General features: G+C 40.8%; 1 protein-coding gene across 1 annotated transcript in view; it reads left to right on the top strand.

Moving 5' to 3' along the window:
* The window catches only part of zfhx3b (zinc finger homeobox 3b), a 224,376-nt gene that overhangs the window by 35,555 nt on the left and 167,767 nt on the right, over positions 1-21,054 (top strand). Inside the window, exon 3 of the mRNA XM_057347034.1 lies at positions 2,945-3,015. The gene's annotated coding sequence lies outside the window, so the exon portion shown is untranslated. The remainder of the gene's footprint in view (positions 1-2,944; positions 3,016-21,054) is intronic.

Raw genomic sequence — 21,054 nt, 5'->3', positions numbered from 1 at the left:
CTAAACATACATAAACACATGAAAATGTGATAAAACCAACACTAAGAGTATGAGCCCCAAGTAAACCAAAACTAAGAATAAGACGGAGTCCGGTCGCTGCTCTATTGTAGCCTGTGCATTTATCTTTTTATAGCCACGCCCCCGCCGCGGGACCAGACAACAGCATGACATTTCTAATTTTCTGCTGGATAATGGCAGTCATAGCAAAATGAAACGGGTCAGAGGTCAGTTTCGGTAGACGTGATTTCTGGGGACGTGGACCCCTTTGCTCTTGATAAAAAAGGAGGCGACGCAAACGCTTTTAATTTGATTCCAGAATATTGTCTCGTGAGGGCGGCGGATAAGAAAATAGCTCACGGTTTGAACGGGTTTACTAAATTCAATTTTACGAGCAGTGTTTTGGATTTGTATGAGTTTACTTATTTATTCTGTGAGGAGTGCATGCAGAAACGATGCAGCTGAGCTGAGTGTGTTTCTGTTATTCATGGGTCTGTGTCCCTTTTGACCTCATCAGCCGGCTCCTCCCACCAGCCTCAGCTGAAAAAGATTGATATATCCAGCGCATGAATATGTATGTAATATGCGCATTGACTTGAACTTGCTTTTGACCTTCGTCCCATAAACAATATTCATATACACATATGAGCCAGCAGCCTCTGGAAAATGGAGGCACGTGACGGTGCCATGCATTGATTGGTATTTTTGTATGAAACTACAGCCAAAACGAATGCCATTTATTTTGTGTGGAACTGTTTGTTTGAGTGCATGCTGTGAATTAAATGTTTTTGTCGCCACTAATGGCAATAAATGGCAAACATATAACGGCAAAATTTAATGTCAATTATTGGCAAAACTAATGCCAATTTCTGGCTAATTAAAATAGGAATTCGTAGCACAGTCTAATGGGAATTATTTGCAAAGGTTTTCGAACCTAATGGCACGGTTTGATATGATTTATTCCGGGCAAAATAAGTGGCGTTGTTCGTGTCAGAATTATGCCTTTGACATTTCTCTCCGCTCTCCGATCTGCATGTCAGCCAACACACACCGCCTTTGAGCGTGAGCTAAAGACTCCATTTCCCAGAGAGCAGCACGGGACAGGAGGTGGAGATGCTGTACTCTTTTAAACTGCTGCCCTGGAAGGTCATTGCTCACAGTCATGTCAGAGGGCCAGCGCGGCCCCTTGGGTCCTATGACAAACAGGGCTGCAGTGCTGAGGTGTGTGTCAGGGGTGTTTTTCCACAAAGCATTCTATAAAAGTGTAACCTCTCCGAGTTTGCCCTTTCCTCCCCGTACGCATGCACTGCTCAGCCAACAGGCCCCTAAAGAGCTCTTAAGAAGTGCTGAGCCAACACACAAGCTGGCAACTCCAGTAATTCTCTCTCTCTTTCTCTTAAACCTTTTCCTCCCGCGTACCGTCGTCGCCCGTGCTGAATCACGCCACGGCGCATGTTGGCGAAGCGAGAGGCGGTGCTTGTTTGGGGCCTGAAGCTAATTATGGAGCATTAGAGCACGGCTAAATAAATGTGTGTTGCTAATTGCGCACCAGTGAAAACAATAACTACAACAGATGCCTAAGGGCACGAGGGGACGAGAGGCTCTGGGAATTGAGGGCCTTGGCACAGGGCCAACAATAGGCACGCGGCCCCTCCTCCAACCCTGTATTGCGGTGGTGGGAAACTCATGTAACCTGGCATCATCAACAAGCCGTCAAGCTGTGTTTGTGCATGTGCGGGTGAATGTGTACATACGTCTGCGTGTTAGAAAATTCCCATGATTCCCAGTACACAAACAAGAACGGCGGAAACAGCGGCAATCTGTCTCTGCCACCTTCACACATCACTGCATTAATAAGCATGAATTAGTAATAGCACAATTAGACCGAGTCTGGGCTGAATGGTTGCACGGCGTGCTTGTGCAGAAAATGCGTCTCTCAGTGACCGAGTAGATGCTGGAGCATTTGAGTCCTTAATACTGTTTACGTTAAATCTGTGATGTGACAGCAGAATCCGAATGAATGAGTAGCTGTTAATGGCACATTTAAAAGTGCATCTGAGGTGCACTTTTGTCCAAGTGTAGTGCAAGCAAATCGCATGAAAAACAGCGTGTGTGTTTTCCGAATGTTGACACCAGTTTGCCTCTCTCTCCGTCGTAAGTACACCAAAACATTGCTATGGACAAAGCATGGCTATCACTGTATCAGTTATACTCCGGTATTCTGTACACACAGAGAAGGTTCATTAAAAGGGGTAATTCACCCAAAATGAAACATTCTGTCAACAAATCCTGTATACCGTTTGACTTTTTTCTTTAAAACGCAAAATAAATTGCGTCATTTAATCACCCTCAGTTTGTTCCAAACCTGTACACAAAGTGAAATATTTGTAAGAACGTCAGTAACCGAACAGTTCTCATCCCCTATTGACTCTCATAGGATTTATTTTCCCTGCTACGACAGTAAATGGGGGATGAGATCGGTTTGGTTACTGACATTTTTGCAAATATCTTACTTTTTTTCAGAAATGTATTCAGGTTTGGAACAACCTGAGGGTGAGTAAATGATGACAGAATTTTTATTTTTGGGTGAACTATCCCTTTAAGAAATGTCTCAGTAGTTTTGTATCAATAGAATGGTAGTCAATGAGGCCAGCGTTGAGTGTGTGCTTCCCAGAAAAAAGTCACAAAGATTTAAAATGACTCGAGGGAGAGTAAATAATGAAGAAATTTTCATTTTGGTGTGAACTATCCCTTTAAGTGCTGTCACTCCAGTATTTAAATCCGATTGTCACTCCAAAACTTTCCACATGACCAGTGGGAAGATAGCATATGAACATTCTTCACACACACTTTTAAATGCACACGATACTATCCCAAAGCATCTCTCGGTTGCTTCTCACACATCTTTCTTTGTGTTTCTTTGTGTGTTTTTGGATCTGTGTTCTAGGTTTGGATCTGCTCTGTGATGGGAGTCTGTGTTTGAACGGTGCACACCGTTGGATCTCCGGTGGCCTGCCGGTACGTACTCCCGCTCTCACACAGATTTCCCAGCAGCACCTGAGTGAATGAGGCTAACATGAGTCTTTACACCCACTTAGACCACACACAGGACAAGAGTGACAGCTTCACATCACAACTTCGCTCAGTTGCATGTCAAATCAAAACCAGATCCATTCAGACACAGTCTTGGTAGACAAACGCAGTGGATGTCAAACCCATGCATGCAGGGATGGGAACTGTTGAGAACTTAGTCTGTTTGTTAAAATCTACAGAACCAAATGATTTTTAGGACTTTTCATGATTCCCAAAATGACCCCTTTTTATAATGGCTTAGAAACACCTGCTAAGCAGTTACCAATAAATTCCATTGTTTTAGTCGAAATGAACAGAGAACCATTTTATGTTGCATTTAAAGAGCGCTAAATTAGTTTCTGATTGGTTATATTATAATTTGTTGGTACATGCAGGTGGTATTTAAAAGAAATGAATAGATGCATGAATAAATGATGCGTGATTGTTTTGGTTGGATTGCACATTAAAACGCCTGTATAAACATTTTGCGTATATACAATTGTATTATACTGTATGTAATCTGTCATTCTCATCATTCAGCAACAGACTTCTTAAGGCCATGCAACTTTGCCTGCATTTCTTATAGTTCTAAATGAATCATCAAAGAACCATTCAAATCCAAACCTAAATCGTTAAATCCCTCACCATTCCCATCTCGACTCGCATCCAACTTTCCACTGTGTTTACAGTAGAACAGACTATCTCTCACAGCCAGAAATTGTGTGATGAGCAAACATGTGAATCTAAATCATTACAGCTGGTACAGGCTTAACACACACAGACACTCACACAGGTGGACCGCAGACTGTCTGTCTGGAGCAAGCAGACAGGCCTGTGGCAAACGCTTCCTCAGCAGGATTTACACACATTGCAAAGGAATCTCTCTGTAATCCAGTCATTATGTAGTGCTAACATACCGAAAACACACATGCGCAGAAACACACTGCCACGGGCTCTTATTGATCATTTTATTCACTCTCTCACACACACACACTCTCCATCACAGGTATACACATATGGCTGGGTCCTTTTGATAGTGTGTTGAAACACTAGCCTCAGGTAATAAATGATTTTCCCTTTTCTGTTTTTTTTTTCCGTTGCACCTATTTCCCTTATTCTTGTTTTAATTCCCTCATTTATTAGTTGTTTTCCTCTACCGATTGTGGCATTAGCGCAGATTGCTAATGATCCCTTGCTTTTTATAGCTTTTCTGCATCGCGGTCTCAAGGGAGTCGCCTCCTTTGTGTTTTTACTAATTGCTGTAATTTATTGACTTGTTCAGGTTTTCTGACCAATTAATGCTTTCTTTTTTATTTCGTGCTCCGTTTATAGGGATAACAAGCATTGTGTTCTAGTTCTCCTCGTGAAAGAAGAACATTTCACAGGTGATTTATTGTAAGGCCGTTCAGTTTTTATTTTTGCCATTTTTACTCTTTTTTTTCTTTATTGAAAAATAGAACTCGTGTTTTAATCAAAATGAGCATCTTTTTACCTAAACTATCCATGATTAAATAACGAACCTCAGGCTTTGCAGATCTAGCTGCCTACATCAGTGCAGGTGACTGGTGACGTTCAATCTGAACAGCACGTTTCACTTCCTTGTTGCACCTGCTAAAGGAATCACACTAATAATAATCGGCAACCTGTCTGTTTAACCACTTGTGTATTGCACGAACTAGTTACTCTATATTATAGTTGGCTTTAATATCACAGGTGTCTCTTTTAGTAGGTGCATGCTTTAGATGCAAGACCAAGTGCAGAACTGGCAGCGTGACGTCATGACGGAGGCGCACCCATTGATCGTGTGTGTTGTAAAATGTACATTTCCAATGCACAGTAGTATTCCATAGAAATTCCCTTGGTCGTGGATCTGTTGATCAGCACTTCAGCCTCTTGCATTATGGCAATGTATTTCTCTTCATTATGGCCTATAGACCAGGCCTGATCCTCAATCAGCCCCGAGCGCAAACCATAGTGTAGAGAAATACACTTTGGTCTGAATCAATACAGGCCTCCCATGGGCTCTTGTGCCTGATCCCCTACTCGGTCATGTGACCGTGAGTGGCAAGACAGGCCTGATCTTCAAACAGCCTTTGCTTCTTTCCACATCCATTGTTCTCCACATTTCAGACCAGCACCTCCTCTATTTGTTATCCAAACCTTGAAAATGTTTTCCTAACTGTGCTCAAGCTCAAAAATATCCACTCAGTAGAAAACGGCACCACCAAAAAGGGAGGAACTCATACACGTCCAATGATTGGAAATTAATATCCCATTTTCCATTGGTAGTTAGTTGGGGTTTAGGCACCAAAATTCCTTTAATGGTGATTCAGATGGCCTGCATTTATCCTTGAGGGAATCAAATATATTGGACCCGTTCTTCATGCGATGTTTTGCATTACGAATTCCCTTTGAAACCGATCGTTGTAGTATTTAGTAGGCCTCCTCGCGAGCGAGAAGTCGTCTTGAATTTTACGGCACGCGACTCCATCTCCGTCCGCTTTTTCCTGGAGAGAATAAATGATAATTAAATTTACAAAGCAATCAGAATTAATCGTTTTGCATCTCCCACAGCGATTACACACCTACACCTCCCCCCGCGCACGCATACGCTCATTTGCTCACCAGGCCGAACCCGCGCATGTTTTCCTTCGTACGTTACCTCTCTCGCCCACTCTCTCTCTCTCCGTAAATTATTTTGTATACTTACGGCGAGACTCATTAGTCACCCCTCCCTTCCGCCGCTTAACGAGAAAGCGATTACGACGTGTTTTAACGCGCTCCCAATGGCCGCTCCTGCTTGCTTCTCCACGTCCACACCACACTGCTTTACCTTCAGCACTGAGATCTCCTCTGCTCTCTCCTCTACCTCTCTGCAGCCTCTCTCTCTCTTTCCTCTCTCTCTCTCTTTCTTTCCCTGTCCTTTCTACAGCCTCTCTCTCTCCCTCGCTCCTCCCTCTCTCAGAGCTCCAGGCTGCTGGGGGTTTTAGACGGATCACTCTCACAATGCCTGATCAATACGGCTATTGATCGGCTGGCAAAATGTTTATAAAATCATCCTGGGTAGCTGGAGCAACGGGGTGGGGAGGAGCGCCGAGAAGGGGAGGGCCGCACGGGCGATGCCATTCGGCCAGGGTAGAGGAGGCAGGGCGCCCCTGATTGGTTGCTTCTCCACCCATATTGCCAGGCTGCTAACGGGGTACGTCGTCCCGGCGTTCTCCGTGGTTTCTGCTGTGTTCAGCTAACTTCCGAGTTCGCCGTTTCAACGGCGCACCGTTGGCTGGCAGACAAACTGTGACAGCGCCCACCCCCATTGTTCCGTCTCCCATGAGTCTGAGACCTTCATTTGCATAAATTAGCAGGCGGCAGGCAGTGCCAGGCTCTTAATGAGCCCATGTCATGTACTGCCTTCCCTCCTGCTCTTGTTCAATTCCACACGTCAGACACACACGTACTGTCAGCCCACCTGCTTAGGAAGTTCCTCTCTGCTTCTCTATGGCACGGAATACCCTCTGGACCCTTCTGTATATCCCTAGCTGTCTGGATAGCTCCTGGGACCCCGCTCCTAGTGTCATATCAGCGTTTTTATATCATGTGCCCACTGATATCTCTGCTCCCGAGTGAGCTTGTGCTGGGAGATCTCAGACAAATAGACACACAGAGCACTACTGTTGTCCTTTTAAACGTGTCCTTACTTTTCCAACGCGACATCTAGTTACAACAACCAGCACACCATCACAGTGTCAATAAAAAAAGTTTAGCTAAAGTAAAAAAAAAAACTGCTGCATTGTGGCTGGCTAATTCTTTTAGCTTTAGCTTTCATAATATTTAGTTTTAGAGTCTACATCTAATTGGTACAACTTATGGGGAAGTGTTTCTAGTTAAGCTTAGCAAGTTTAGAAAGAAGACCAAATGCAATGCAACCGTTTTTAGATGAAAGGAAGGCATGCACCTGGATGGCTTATTCAAACTTTACAATGTTTGCGTTTTACAGGAGCGGGAATCTGAACATTTTGATTTAGAGAATTATGTGATGCAAAGATGCAGTTTTTAAAAAGGATTCTTTAATACTTAACATCTGGTTTTGATGTACTGTACGGCCTTAAAGGGATAGTAGGGAAAGTCTTTCATCATTTACTCAACCTCATGTTATTTCGAAACTGTATGGCTTTCTTTTATTTGCAGAACACAAAAGAAGCTATTTCAAAGAATGTTGGTAACCAAACAACTGTGGCACCCATTGCGGTTTTGTGTCCATACAATAGAAGTCAATGCGGGCCACCATTGTTTGGTTACTTGCGTTCTTTAAAATATCTTCTTTTGTGTTCCACAGAAGCAAGAATCATATGCAGGTTTTCAACCAAATAAGGGGTAATAAATGATGACAGGATTTTAAATTTTGGGTGAACTACTGTATCCACTCTTTAACTAGATGGTTGTTGCCAAACCAAAATGATGTCTGTTAAAAACAATAAGTACGTTTTGCATTTTGTGAAAACGAAAATGCATTGATGTCAATCAGTGCACAGCCTGTTTTCTGTGGGTATGCACAGGAGTGGCTTTTGAGCATGTACATTGGGTCTCATGACAGTGTGGTAAACACTTTAATCTGCATAATCTGCATTATGGTGTTATGCACGTTATGAAAGATAAGAATTCTAAGTCGGTCTTAAAGTTCCCATGATGTAAATTAACCTTTCGTGGTATATATATGACACTGCGGAATCGTGTCCTCCACGCTATACGTGTACTGTTGCACACTGCATCTCTGTCTCTGTGTATGTTTTCTCCTGCATATGCTTTTTCAGTAAACATAATTATTTAGAATGCATTTAAAATGAGCATTATCCTATTTTGTATTTCTCACATGATTGGTAAAAAAAATTATTGTTTCCTGTCATGCTTATCTGGCATTAGCCTCAAACCACTGGGTGTTTGATAGCCTTGGGCAAAGTCACTAAGGTCAACCCTTTCAGGGAGCCTGTTTAATTTAACCAGATTTTAAATGAACCATGCAAGCTACTTATCTCACAAATAATTGGAGCAAGATGAGGTTTCAGCGTAGTGGTCTCAGAGTCAGGTCTGCTTTATAATGCTAATCCAATGGATAGTGTATAGCATGGGTAAAGAGCTAGCATGGGCATGTGTGCTTGGTTCACAGGGTGCGTTCATGCATTCAAAACCAAAGCTCAGCGTTTGTAATTCAGGGGTACCTGCTTTAAAAAGTAAACTTTTTACCCTGACACAGCATCTTGCTTTCAGTGCATGATATGTCACGATGTAGATAACCAGACGTCCATTTAGTACATTAACACAGACCAACAATTAAACACAGATGGACACCAGAATGCATCGTGTGAGCGTGACCCCTCAAGTGCTAAGATAAATGTTTCATCCTATATCCAATTTTGTGTCTTCCTTCACCTTTGTAACATCTCAGTTTTTTATCACTTCCTTTGGTTTTGATTTTTCTGTTCTCTTCATTATTTTCTACCTGCTATCGCTGTACTTTTTCATATGCCAGCCCTCCCCTCGCCGTGCATAAGAGGCAGCTTTATTTATTCCATCAGAATGCGGAGGGACTCGGGGTGTGTGCGTCTCACACAGAAATCAATTTCGGCTCAGCAAGTGGAACCAAACAAAGCACCATGCTCATCCTAGCGTCCGCGTGTGCTCGCGAATCCTATCGCGCTCATCCCTCCTCGCAAGACATTTTTTTCTCACTCTACCGCCATTATTGTCAATCATCGCGCTCGAGTGATGAGGTGTGAACGCAGCTGGCAAATGAGTAATGACCAAGTGTATATCATTAGCAGGGAAATAAAGGAAACTCAAACAGGGACGCGTGTCTGTGTGTAGATATCTCTTTAATGATTCAGAGATGTAGATTTCTGTCTTTTTATCTTTCTCACTCTCTTTCAATCTTTTTAAATCGCTCCGCCTTTTTTGCCTGGTTTTTTCCACACTGTTATTGACACATTAACGATATTATTGCTCAGATTTTAGAGCTCAGGACAACTGTTTGGATTTACTTAAATGTCAATGTTTGATTAAATGTCAATGTTTGGTTAAATGTCAATGTTTCGCCATAAAAACAGAAATGAATGAGCTAATAGCTCAGATCATTTGGTCTTGGAAGACTTATGTGAGAAATGCTTGAGTTCATATTCAAAACTCTGATTCAGAAGAACTATATTTGTCATTTTTGTTTGAAACTCTGCAAGAGCATTTTCAGTTTCCGATTGTTTCAGAATCTTGGAAGAAATAATAATGAAAGGGTAAGTGACCCTAATCTTTTGACCGTTTGCATATATAAATTCACATGCACATTAAATCGTAATTCTATATGTTTGTGGGTGTACAGTAAATGTATCCTCGGGGTGTTCGGAATAGTAAGTAAAGATGATGATTATTTTTTGTAGACTGTGCTGTATGAATGCCAATGGAGGCCACATCTCTGTTCTTCTACTTTTCTTACTTGCTCTCTGCTTAATGTGGGTTCTGGATCTGCCTTCCTCGCTCCACTTTTATCGATTTCAACGAGAAATAGAAGGTGGAAGAAAGAAAGGACCTTTTCAAGATGAAGTTAAATGGTCAAGTAGCGTGTGGAGGGTGGCTTTCTCCACTTATTGACAAGGTGGAAAAATGTCACTATTATGGAAGCCCTTTCAGGAGACAGCGAGCTGATTGGATGAGTGCCCTGGGGTCAGGCAGGAGCGCATTCCTTGCGCAACCAAACAAGTGTGTATAAAAGGCCAGAGGATGCAGCTTAACACGTAGAGGTGCCTCTTCGCTGGCCGGCGTGTCTATTAGCTGTGTCGGTGTCTACTGGACAAGACTGTGAGGAGTTACTGCTCGTGGTGTTGGTGGGGTCTTGTTCAAGTTTATTTGTCATATACAGATGTCAATAGCGAATTTGTACGTCGAAATGCTTGATGTGAGGCTCTACAGCAAACAAAGATATACTGATGCTCTATCGCGGAACAAAATAATAGATTATATAAGTTTACAATATAACACATACTGTACAATATGTTGGCCTGTGTGATTTGTGTGCAGGTAAAAAACAATTAGCGCACTAAAATATACTTGATTTAATTACACTAAGTACACTTGCAGGTATGTGTAGATGCTTGAAGTGTGTATGAAGTGTATGTAAGTATGTGTAGTAGATCCTGCTCTTAAAAGTAAAGGCGCTTCACAATGCCATGGAAAAACCTTTTTTATAAAGAACCTTTAACATCCGAAGAACCTTTCTGTTTCACAAAAGGGTCTTTGTTGCGAAAAGTGTTCTTCAGATTATAAAAAGGTAAGAAAGAGACGGTTCTTTAAAGAACCATTGACTGAATGACTCAAGCGTGGTTCTTCCGTGGCATCACGGTGAAGAACCTTTTAAGCACCTTTATTTTTAAGAATGTAAACCGTGGAAATTGAGCAATCGCAGTATGTGAACAGACAGTTTTATGCAGATTATGCACTAATTATAGATGATGCGCTATTACCAGGCAGAAACAAATCAAATAATTTTCAGTACATATGAAAAAAACGCTGTCTGTGGCTGGACTCCAAAATTCAAACTGTGTGTGTGTGAGAAAAAGGTTAATAGGGGCATGAGCAAATCGATATCATTTACAACAGAAAAGTACAGATGCGTTTTTCATCTGTAAAAATAAATTTTGGGGATGTTGAATACAACAGTGATGAGAGGTATAGGGCAGCGTTTTCCGAAACTGAAAGACGTCTGATCTGTGGCTACGGGGTCAAGCATAAGTTACTCACGTCGCTCCAGAAGTTTGACATCAGGGCCTTTCATTAATGCAGCACATCATCTGGTCAGCCGGTCCCCACAGAACAAGTCTAGAGCCTAGCAAAGGTCAGCATGCTACAGAACAGACAGCGAATAGCTTAATCTGAGGTGAAATGGTTTCTTTTCCAAATTGATTCCAGTTTGGTTGAGACAAGGGCTGTCTTGTGCTCTAATTGAGCCACTTGAAAACTCTAGCGGAAAGCGGAAGACTCTCTGAGGAAGGGTTCATAAAGCAGGACACATGAACAAACAAAAAAAATGTTCAGTTGACATCTGGAGCAAAGCTTTCTGAGGGCACTGGATGCTGTTGTGTGTGCTTCCGGGCCGTTGCTGTCGAGGACCAGGGCCTTGCTAGGCGGACACATCAGTGGTCATGAAGACACAAACTTGCAGTCATTCACACACAGGTACAAACACAGAATCATATACGTAGATGCTGAAACGTCTAGTCAAATTGGCACAGTCCTGTCATTGTTTTATGCCTAAAGTTATAGTTCACCCAAAAATTAAAATTCCGTTATCATTTACTCTCACCCTCTTGTCATTTCAAACCAGTATGGGTTTTTCTTCTTCTGCAGAACACAAAAGATATTTTGAAGAATGTTGGTAACCAAACAACTGCGCTACCGATTCACTTCCATTGTATGGACACAAAACCAATGCAAGTCGATGGGTACCGCCTTTGTTCGGTTACCAACTGTAATACGTTCGAGATAATGGAAGGAAGGAGACAGGGTCGGCGTAGCTGGTAAGGTTTATTAACTCAAAATAAAACACAAAGCAAAAGGAAATAATATTTAAAGTGGCCTCCTGGCACAATCGCTCGTACTCTCTGTACAGCCTGCGTTTCTCTCGCTCCAGCTCTCTCGGTCTCTCGCCCTGTATAGCCGTGCTTCTCTCTCCCCTTGTCCTCCGCTTGTGTTGGATTTTATTCTCTTCTCGCCAATCACTGAAACAAGAGACAGGTGTTTATGATCATCCTTAGACCTACTTATTTCCCGCCGGTTTCCCGTCCCTTTCTCTCCAGACTTCGCTGGACCACGCCCCCTCGCCACACCAACATAGTTCATTTTTGGGTGAGACACTGTTTGAGCCACATTTTAATTGTATGAATTTAATTAAATTTCATAAATTCAAACCATGTGACCTCTTCACTTTTCTTAATTATTTGTGTGATTATTGTTACTCGTGTGTATTATATAATACAATTAATGTTAATGTTCACTATGTTTTGTCCATTGATGATCTGTTTATTTTTTTTATTTTTTTTGAAAGTGGCAAACATTTTGTGACATGCTTGGCTTGATAAGTGTGTTTATTTTTTTCTAAAAATGCCACTGGGCTTGATATTTTGTTTCCTAATGCAATTCAATTCATTCATTTTAAAGTGTGGCCAACTTTCTTTAAAAAAAGTGCTCGATCACATAACCCTGACAAAACTAGTGTAATTCACCTCACCATTTGCACTGATTTCCAAACAAGATCACATGTGTAACACTCCAAGAAATCTCTGTATGTATTCCTAATGTTAAATATTTCAACCCCCAAACATAATGTAGCCACACGCTTGCCAACTCACCGGACCTGAGAGGGAAATTCAGGTTTTCTCCCACACACACATTAACACATGCCACTCTGGCTCGCTGAGTTTTTCATGCTGAATGCATAATATATTAAATGAAATAATGTTTCTTGTGGGGATGGTTGTGGCGTGGAATGGATATGCATTGAATCTCAATGCGGCCCGAATCCCTGTCTCAATTGGTGTAATGACAGGGGGTAAATGAGAGTATGTGTGATATGTGGAGGACTTAGCATATCGCCTCGGGCTAGTCTGTGACGTCCAGGGATGTTCACGTAGTCCGTACCCCCCGTGCTCCCACCAGACACCAGTAAGACCGCCAGACATGGACCCAGCAGTCATTAGCAAATTTAAGATTTATTGGCGCTAATTGATGACTATTCCCTCTCACATCCTGCATCGGTGTGAGAAGCTCGATGCCCGCCCTCACCACTTCTGTCCAAAGACCCCAAAGACTACAGCTGCACTATAATTGGCCCTACTCGACCCAAAGCCATTAAAGATTTAGAGCCAAGGCGTCTTGTAAGGCACAGAATTTTGAGCGAGCTAAGCTCGGGATATAACTCTCGCTTGGTTTTGCAAAAATGGAGATGATGTGTGATTTAGTTAGTTAGAATTAGTTGGGTTAATGAGGGTGGTACCTGGACTTTATATTCACAGGCCGCTCGACATATGAGGGATGTTGATGGAAGGCTGTTGCAGGGGACGAACCGTGAGGTATTACCATCGTGTCCTTGAGTAAGGTTGTTTAATATGGTTTAATAATTCATGCATCGGGGGCCTGCAATGGGTTATATTCAGAACACAGTCGATGATATCCAGCAAATGCATTATTAGAAAGTGTCGCTGCGCCCAAATTTATAGTTTTATTCTTAATAATTAATTTTTGTACTTTGATGTTGATCTTTTTGACCTTGATAGTTGTTACATAAGAGTCATAAAATGGTTTGGTATGTTGCAATGAAAGATAATTGATTGACCCCTGGCACTAAAGTAGATTTTACGCTTTTTTTGCTTTTCTCTTATGCTTTAAAGATGTAAAATCATAAACTTTAAGGTTTTACTTGAATAAATACTGTGTATACACATGCATATAAAAAATGAGTATTACAAAACCTGTTGGCCTAAAGTCACCACGTGGATGTAATTGTTTGTAGAAAGTGCTAGATGTCACCTTGACAACCTTAGAAAACAAACTCGCGCTCAAAAAAACAGTTTGGTATCTGTTCTCTGTCTGCTAGAAAAAGCTCCATACATTGTCAGGCTGCTGTGTTTGTGCTCCTGGTGCGGCCCACTCATTGGGCCCGTGTGATCTGGAGACAGGGTGAGGAATGTGAGAAGCATCTTAGGAAACATGAGCTACTATTTTCCCACAAGCATAAAAAAACAGATGCCAGGGCTCTGCAATCCTGGTGACGCAATGAGTGAGAGAGTTTAAAGAAAGCAAGAATGAGAGTGAGCTAGACACGCAGACAGGAAGAGAGAGAATGACAGAGCGAGAAAAAAAGAGAAAGTGAGAAAGAGAATGATTGAAAAAAAACAACGAAAGAAAGAGACGTATAGCAAGAGAGAGCGAATAAGGAAATAACAAATGAGCAAGAAAGAGAGTTGGGGGGTTGCAGAAATGGTTTAAGCAAAAAAAGTAAAGAGTAGGAGAGGCAGCTGTAAGTTCACTGAGTCTCCGTTGGGACGGACTCCTGGCCTCTGCCGTTACTTCTTTTTTTCTGTAGGAACATCTGTGAAGGAAAGCCATTAATTGTTTGTTGGCTTAGTGATCATTACAAAAGCAGATGCAGTCTTGATCCTTTTCTCCTCTTTTAAGATGCGAGAACATAGACAGGAGAGAGAGTTTGAGCGAGAGAGCATACACTCCCCTAGGCCCTGATTGAGAGACGTACTGTCAGCAAAGTTTCCTCTACAACCCTAATTTCTCATAGGTTCGGATACGCTCTTAGAAAGGACCATCCCCAACACAAAAACAGTGCACATCAATGGCTGTTCCATCGCTGTGCGTTTTCCCCTCTTCTCCTGCTCTAATTATCTGTGCCTTTGTAATTGCTGTTATATTCATCATAGCTTTTGGTATTTATAGGGTCTGTTTTGATCATAGTAATAATGTCACTCTGGAATTCCCATGCTTGGGAGGAGAACAAGAAAGAGAGAAAGAGAAGAGGGAGGGCAGGCATGTTTGGATCCAGGCAGAGTCTCTCAGACATCAGTTGCAGAAGGGCCCAGGGGCCACGGCTCCGGGCTGCTCTGCTGCTCGGCTTTAGGTGACCTGGGTCCCATGTGGATTGGGCTTGGCTGGGCTACATGTAGAGCGAGTTTTCGACTGAGCTAAATGGATCTGAGCTGAGCAAAGTAAGATCTAGCCTGCTGGGGGCTTTTAGGACACGAGTTTTACTGAGTCTGGGGATGAAGGTCTGTCTTTATGTCGCTGAGACGGAGAACTTTGCCTTTGCCGTTTCGTTCTTGTGCATTTCATTTATAAAAAAAATTCGATTTTATATTCACTTTTCTTTCTTCTCCAAATAGTTGTACTCTTCGTTTTTTGTCAGCCTTAGCACAAACTATTTTAAAAACGTCAGTTGTGTTCCTGGAGAGCCACGTTCCATAGAGTTTAGTTCCAGACTTGCTCTTACACACCTGCCTGTAATTTTCGTGTAATCTTGATGACCTTGATTAGCTTGTTTAGGGTTTTTAAAACTAAGGTTGAAGCTAAACTTTGCAAGACGTGACCTCGAATGGAATTGTATATATATATAGGTATAGCCTTGGCCCTGAACAAAACTATCTTCAGTGACCACTGATTTTCTCAGGTCGCCCATCAGTGGTCAAGCTGTTGTGCCTGCAATTTTTTAAAAATGTAGTAATGGTGCATTTTGAGTTAAATACAATTGAATCTCTATAAGCAAACAACAAATGTTTTGATAGTTATGCACTTGTCAGTGATGCATTTCCCTATGGACCTGTTTTATTATTATCAGCATTAGCATTATTAATTAAATTGTTTATTATTACCTTTTATTATTAATTAAATAATAATAATAATAACTCAATTAGGGCTGTCAAGCAATTAATCATGATATTAATTAATTGTGTATTTATAAACACATACATATATAAATATTTAACAAATATTTACATGTATTTATTCATAATCATTTAAATGATATACAAATGTTTATTACTTTTTATATTTTATATTTTTCTTAAATATATGCAGGTATCTGTACGTTTTTATAAATACTAAATTAATATGTGCAGTACACAGACATATATTATGTAAATACAAACCTTTATTCTGGATGCGATTAATAACGATTAATCGTTTGACAGCCCTAATTTTAATAAAAATAATGTATTATTATTATTATTATTATTTTGACAGTTTTCCCATGGACCTCTTTTATAAGTGCATTTTTACACACACTTTTTACACATTTGGCACACTTTACTGTATATCCTAAGCAACTTGTGTGTATTGAAGCTATACATTTTTATCAGTACGTGTGTTCCCTGGGACTCGAACCCACACATGCACCATCACAACGCATTTTTTAAGCTTTAACCCACAATATTCTTTTAAAACCATCAGGGAACATAAACTGGTCCAAGGCATAGCTCATCAACCGATTTAATCTATGATTGACTCTCTTGCTTTTTGTGTCTATGTTTCTCTTTCTGTCCATTTCTCTTTCCCTCTTTTTCGACCCCTCTCTCTCCGCTGCACAGCTTCCAGTTTTTGAGTATATATTTACCACCCATGTGTGAGGCCGGGCGAGCGGGCCAGGGGAATGGAAAGGAAAACAATTGTGCCCTCTCTCCTGGCCCTTCGAAGCAGGCCAAGATATAAATATCTCAGGGTGGCGCGCCGGTCCCACCGCTCATGGCATGGGAATCTCGTCTTCTTCAGTCCTACTCCGGGCTTCTTGACCAGCCTGGGAACCCTTTAGCCAGGCCACCGAGGTCCAAAGTAAAGGCTGAGGGTTAAGGTGCAAAATTCACTCTTCACTTCTATCCAGTTTTCCTTTGAGACAGTAATTGTCTGCCTCTCTGTTGTGTCTCTGAGGAGAGTTGCTGACTGTTTCATCCCACTATACCTCTGCTTCCCTGGCGCAGCCTGCTCTTTCAAAGCACTTTTACACTGCATTTAGTCTGTTTTTGCCTTATAAAGATTGAATGAATATGTGCTTTTAGAAGTGTTAGAAATCCGGTTCTCGGAACTCAGATGAAGCGTTTGTTTTACCCCACCGAAAATTGATTTTGACTTTCAAAGGCTTGCACTTCATGGCGCTGTCTTCCATGTCAGCGCGAGACGGGTTTAGCTCACATTTTTGGAATTTGAGGTAATAGTTTTAAACTGACAGACTAAACATCACTCTTCTTGACTGTTTCACTTCTGAATAGTAAATACTTACACAGACGCACACACTGAAACATGCTGTTAAATTTACACACACCCACACATCCAGATTGAATCTGGTAGCCTGTAGTAATGAAGATTTGGGTATTATGTTATGCATTAACGCCACAATATAGCTATAGGCAATTTATGTCACTTTGTCAGTCACAAACATTGTGTAATTGCCACTCCCTTTGACACTTTAATGCCAGGGTTGGACCGCATTGTGAATAAAGAATTCTGTTCAATTCATGAATTTGAATAAACCACACCTGCAGGATGTTCAGCTGGAATGTGGACTTTTGTACTACAAAGAACTTTTTGTTCTTCAGATCACTCTTAAAAATAAAGGTGCTTCACGATGCCATAGAAGAACCTTTAATATCTGGAGAACCTTTCTGTTTCAGGATCTTTGTGGCAAAAAAAGTATACAATAACTTCAATATATAAAAAGGCAAGAAAGAGATGGTTCTTTAAAGAACCTTTGACTGAATGGTTCTTCGTGGAACCAAAAATGGTTCTTCCATGGCATCACGGTGAAGAACCTTATAAGCACTTTTATTTTTAAGAGTGATGTTAAAGGTTTTTATGGAACCCTACAGACAAAAATGTCTGTTCCATGGCATCCCGTAACATCTTCATTTTTAAGAGTTAAAATTTTGCATCCTGTTATTTAAAAGAATTCCTGTTACCTTTCATCTTTTTTTAACGTTCAATCAAATTCAGGAATTAAACATGATTTTCAAAAGCATTCTAAATTGAATTCTGAGCGGCGCACTGTGTTGATCATAACATGCAAATGAAAACAACGTGATTATGATGATTTCACCATGACTCGATCACAGATGATTTGTTCTAGAACAACAGCGGCAGCTTTACTCAATACTGGCAGCTGTAACTTCCCTGTCACTTTTCCTTTTATTTCATGCATGAGTGAAATATGACAGCCGTTGATTTATAAATAATATCCCAGATAATATGAAAAGCAAAACAGAGTTATTCATTTTTGCAGCTCCGTTGGCTGCACTTTCTGCTATTAAACAAGAGCTTTTTTTTAACAAATCCACCTCTGTGGATCCATGTGTCTTTTTTTCTGGCCTTCTGTTAACTACTACCCTTCATTTTTCGTCCTGATAGATTTTCAGCCTTTCCCTTTTGGCCCTTCATTTTTTTCTTCTACTCACCCCCCATCTTCCTCTCAACCCCTCCTCTCTCCCTCTTCTACAAGGCACACTTGTTATTTCTTCGTACAAGGTCCCGTAATTAAGTTTGACATAAGCGAAGGGATTAAATATGTGGTTTGGGAGGGGGGAAAGAGGGCTCTGTTACAATCTCAAGGCCAGCTGTAAAATGGAACCAGATTGTGACACTTGGAGTTGGAAAGTTTGGGAAAGTTGCCGAGACTGGAGCTGTATGTTCGTACAGCGCTGTCTGAATCTTTCTGCACTCTAAGAACGGGCCAAAAACTACTGCTCTCCCCGATATCCAGAACCTGCCTGCTTACATGCTATTAAAACACATTTATGCATTTAGCAAATGCTTTTATCCAAAGTAACTTACATTACATTTAAGGTATGCATTTTATGCGTTTTTGTTTCCTGGGAAACCCAACACGGTTTTGCATGGCACTGCATGGTTTTTTTTATTTATATAAAAATATTTAAGAGAATATTTCTTTACATCTCAAGTCATTTTTTTAACCAAACCAAGCATACATGGTTTAAAAATAGTTGGTTTAAAAATAGATAATACACATGCTTTACTGGTTCATTTGTAATTGTCAACCCGTCCTAAGGTTCGTCTGATTGGTTCATTGTTTCAAAACTAACATTAATCCACTGCACTGTGTGTCAAAGGTCGACTTATTTTTCACTTTAAATTGACAGTCATTTCATTGCATTTACTCTAAAGAGAAAGTGTAAGATGACATAATGCCCAAAGTAATCCATCAAGAAATAGAAAATGCCAGCCGTGAAGAGACTCCAAACATAACCTTTGACAGTCTTCAAAGACAATTGTCTGCCTAGGTCAAAAAAAATCTTTTTATATCAACAAAACACATATATGTATAAATGAATTCAAAACAAGTCAGGAGGATTATTAAAGCTAGAAGAGAGATTTCGGTCTTTTGTGCCAAAGACCTCTCCACTCTTAGTCATGAGACTTTGGCCTCCCACGCCAAACCACTACTATAGCTCTCTGAAAGAACCCTGCATTCCAAAACAAAACAAGCCAAAACTCCAACACTCGGCCAGCCAAAACAAACAGACGTCGCACCCTTTTCTCCTGTCCGCTGACTGTATATTCGATACACGCTCTGTAGCTGTTTTAATTATCACAATTTGAGCCGGGCCTTGAAATGTTTGCCTTGAACTTTGTAATCCAACTCCACTGTCAGGCGCTTGGATAATTTGCTGTCTTTCCTAATGAGTGCAGTGTTTTGGAAAGCCATTTCATAAGCAAGCACTCAGTCTTTGACACCAAGCGTGGAAATGTGAGCCGTGCCGGTCATGTTATGAAAGAACACAGCATCTTTACAAGATTTCCCTTCCCCGTGAACTCTCTTGAAGGAAACTTTGCATTCTTAAATAGCAAAAAGCGTTCTAATCTTAATGAGTCTCAACAGCAAATCTCTCATCTGCGGCAGAAAGGGATTAGGAAGGCGGTGGGGAAAAAACAGTGCTGTTCCACTTTGATGAATTGTGTTTAGTAAATCCCTGAAGTTTCTCCAACGAACAAAGAGCTCGAAAAGCATGGATGTTTTTAGACAACGTAACTTATCGGAGAGAAACAGAACATGCATTTAAGGGAAAATACAAAAGAAAGGCAGATTCGTCATTTCGGCAAATGATAAAAGTGGTTAACTTTTTTCGTTCAATCCACTTAGCTTGTTCTGGTTTTAAAAAATCAACGCAATGTAGCTTTGCACAAATTAAAGGCATTGTGTTTCTCTCGGCCTTATCATCCTCGTGTTTATTTATTTTTACATGATGTGTAGGGTCTTTGTTAACAGAAAATAAATAAATAAATCATTTCCTGCCTCGTAGCGGGGATGCAATAAACAGCTGTCATAGTTTTGAAGAAGTTAATGAATAGGCATGAAGCTATGCAAATCATAGGGTTTTGCTTCACTTGGTGTGGCCTTAGTTGCACTGAAAACTTTCCCAAGAATGAGCCTCACGCTCTGTTGTAAATTAATCTGTTTTTATTTGAATTTGAAACATTTTGTAAAATAATATAATAATGTGTCGATTCTTCTAAAATTGGGCTTAAATTTGTTTTATTGCTCACCATAACAATTTCTATTTCCAACAAGGTACTAAGGTTAAAAATAGCACAATGCAACACATCTCATGGCACTTCATAACAATTTACAAGGTGGGTAATTTTACGTATGAATCCATACAGTCTTATTTGTACATTTTAGTATGATCTGCTTTCACTCCAGTACATGGTGACACGGGGTTATGGGCTCTGCATGTTTTTTTCTTCTTCTAATAATTATTGATTTTTGTTCAATCGTATGAATTCATACAATTGAGCCACCTTGTAAAATATTTACAAATTCTCGTCAGAGTAAATTCTGTAATGATATAACAAATCTTTACATGTGAAAATTTTTACGCACTGGAATGTGACGTGACGTGCTTCACGCAGTGCGAGTCTATACATCTGGTCACCAGGAGCATTCACTTGAATGGCAGATTTCATCTGGGCAGTCTGTAGCTATCACAAGACACACGGTCCCTCCCTCCCTTTATTGCCTGCCCCTCAACCGTTCGTGAATGTATCCCGCCATTATTGATTTCCCATTAACCCCTTCCGGGCTGGGAGGGTCTGGGGGGGTTGACGCTCAAACACCCATTTCATTGATTAGCCATGCATCACTCATTTTAAATTCTCATTTTGAGCAGAAGTCAAGCTCTGTCTGCTTGTTTAGTGTGTGACTTTCCCTCTCGGCTGTGTGGCTTGTTGGTGTCTTTTCTTTCATTCGTCACATTTGGAGTTTGTCTCTTCTGTTTGTTTGTTTCATCGTATACTTAAGCTATTTTTTGTTTAGTTGTAGACAGAAATTCACACAGTGGTCATTTTTGTTTTCTATGCATTTAAAGAGTGAAAAAAATGGGATGACTTGGATTCAGACCTGCATCTCCTGCGTGAGCATCACAGCTCAAAAATTCTAGAGAACGC

Source organism: Triplophysa rosa, linkage group LG1 (assembly GCF_024868665.1).
Source record: "Triplophysa rosa linkage group LG1, Trosa_1v2, whole genome shotgun sequence".
In the NCBI taxonomy this organism is placed as follows: domain Eukaryota; kingdom Metazoa; phylum Chordata; class Actinopteri; order Cypriniformes; family Nemacheilidae; genus Triplophysa; species Triplophysa rosa.
This window is presented reverse-complemented; position numbering and strand designations above follow the sequence as displayed.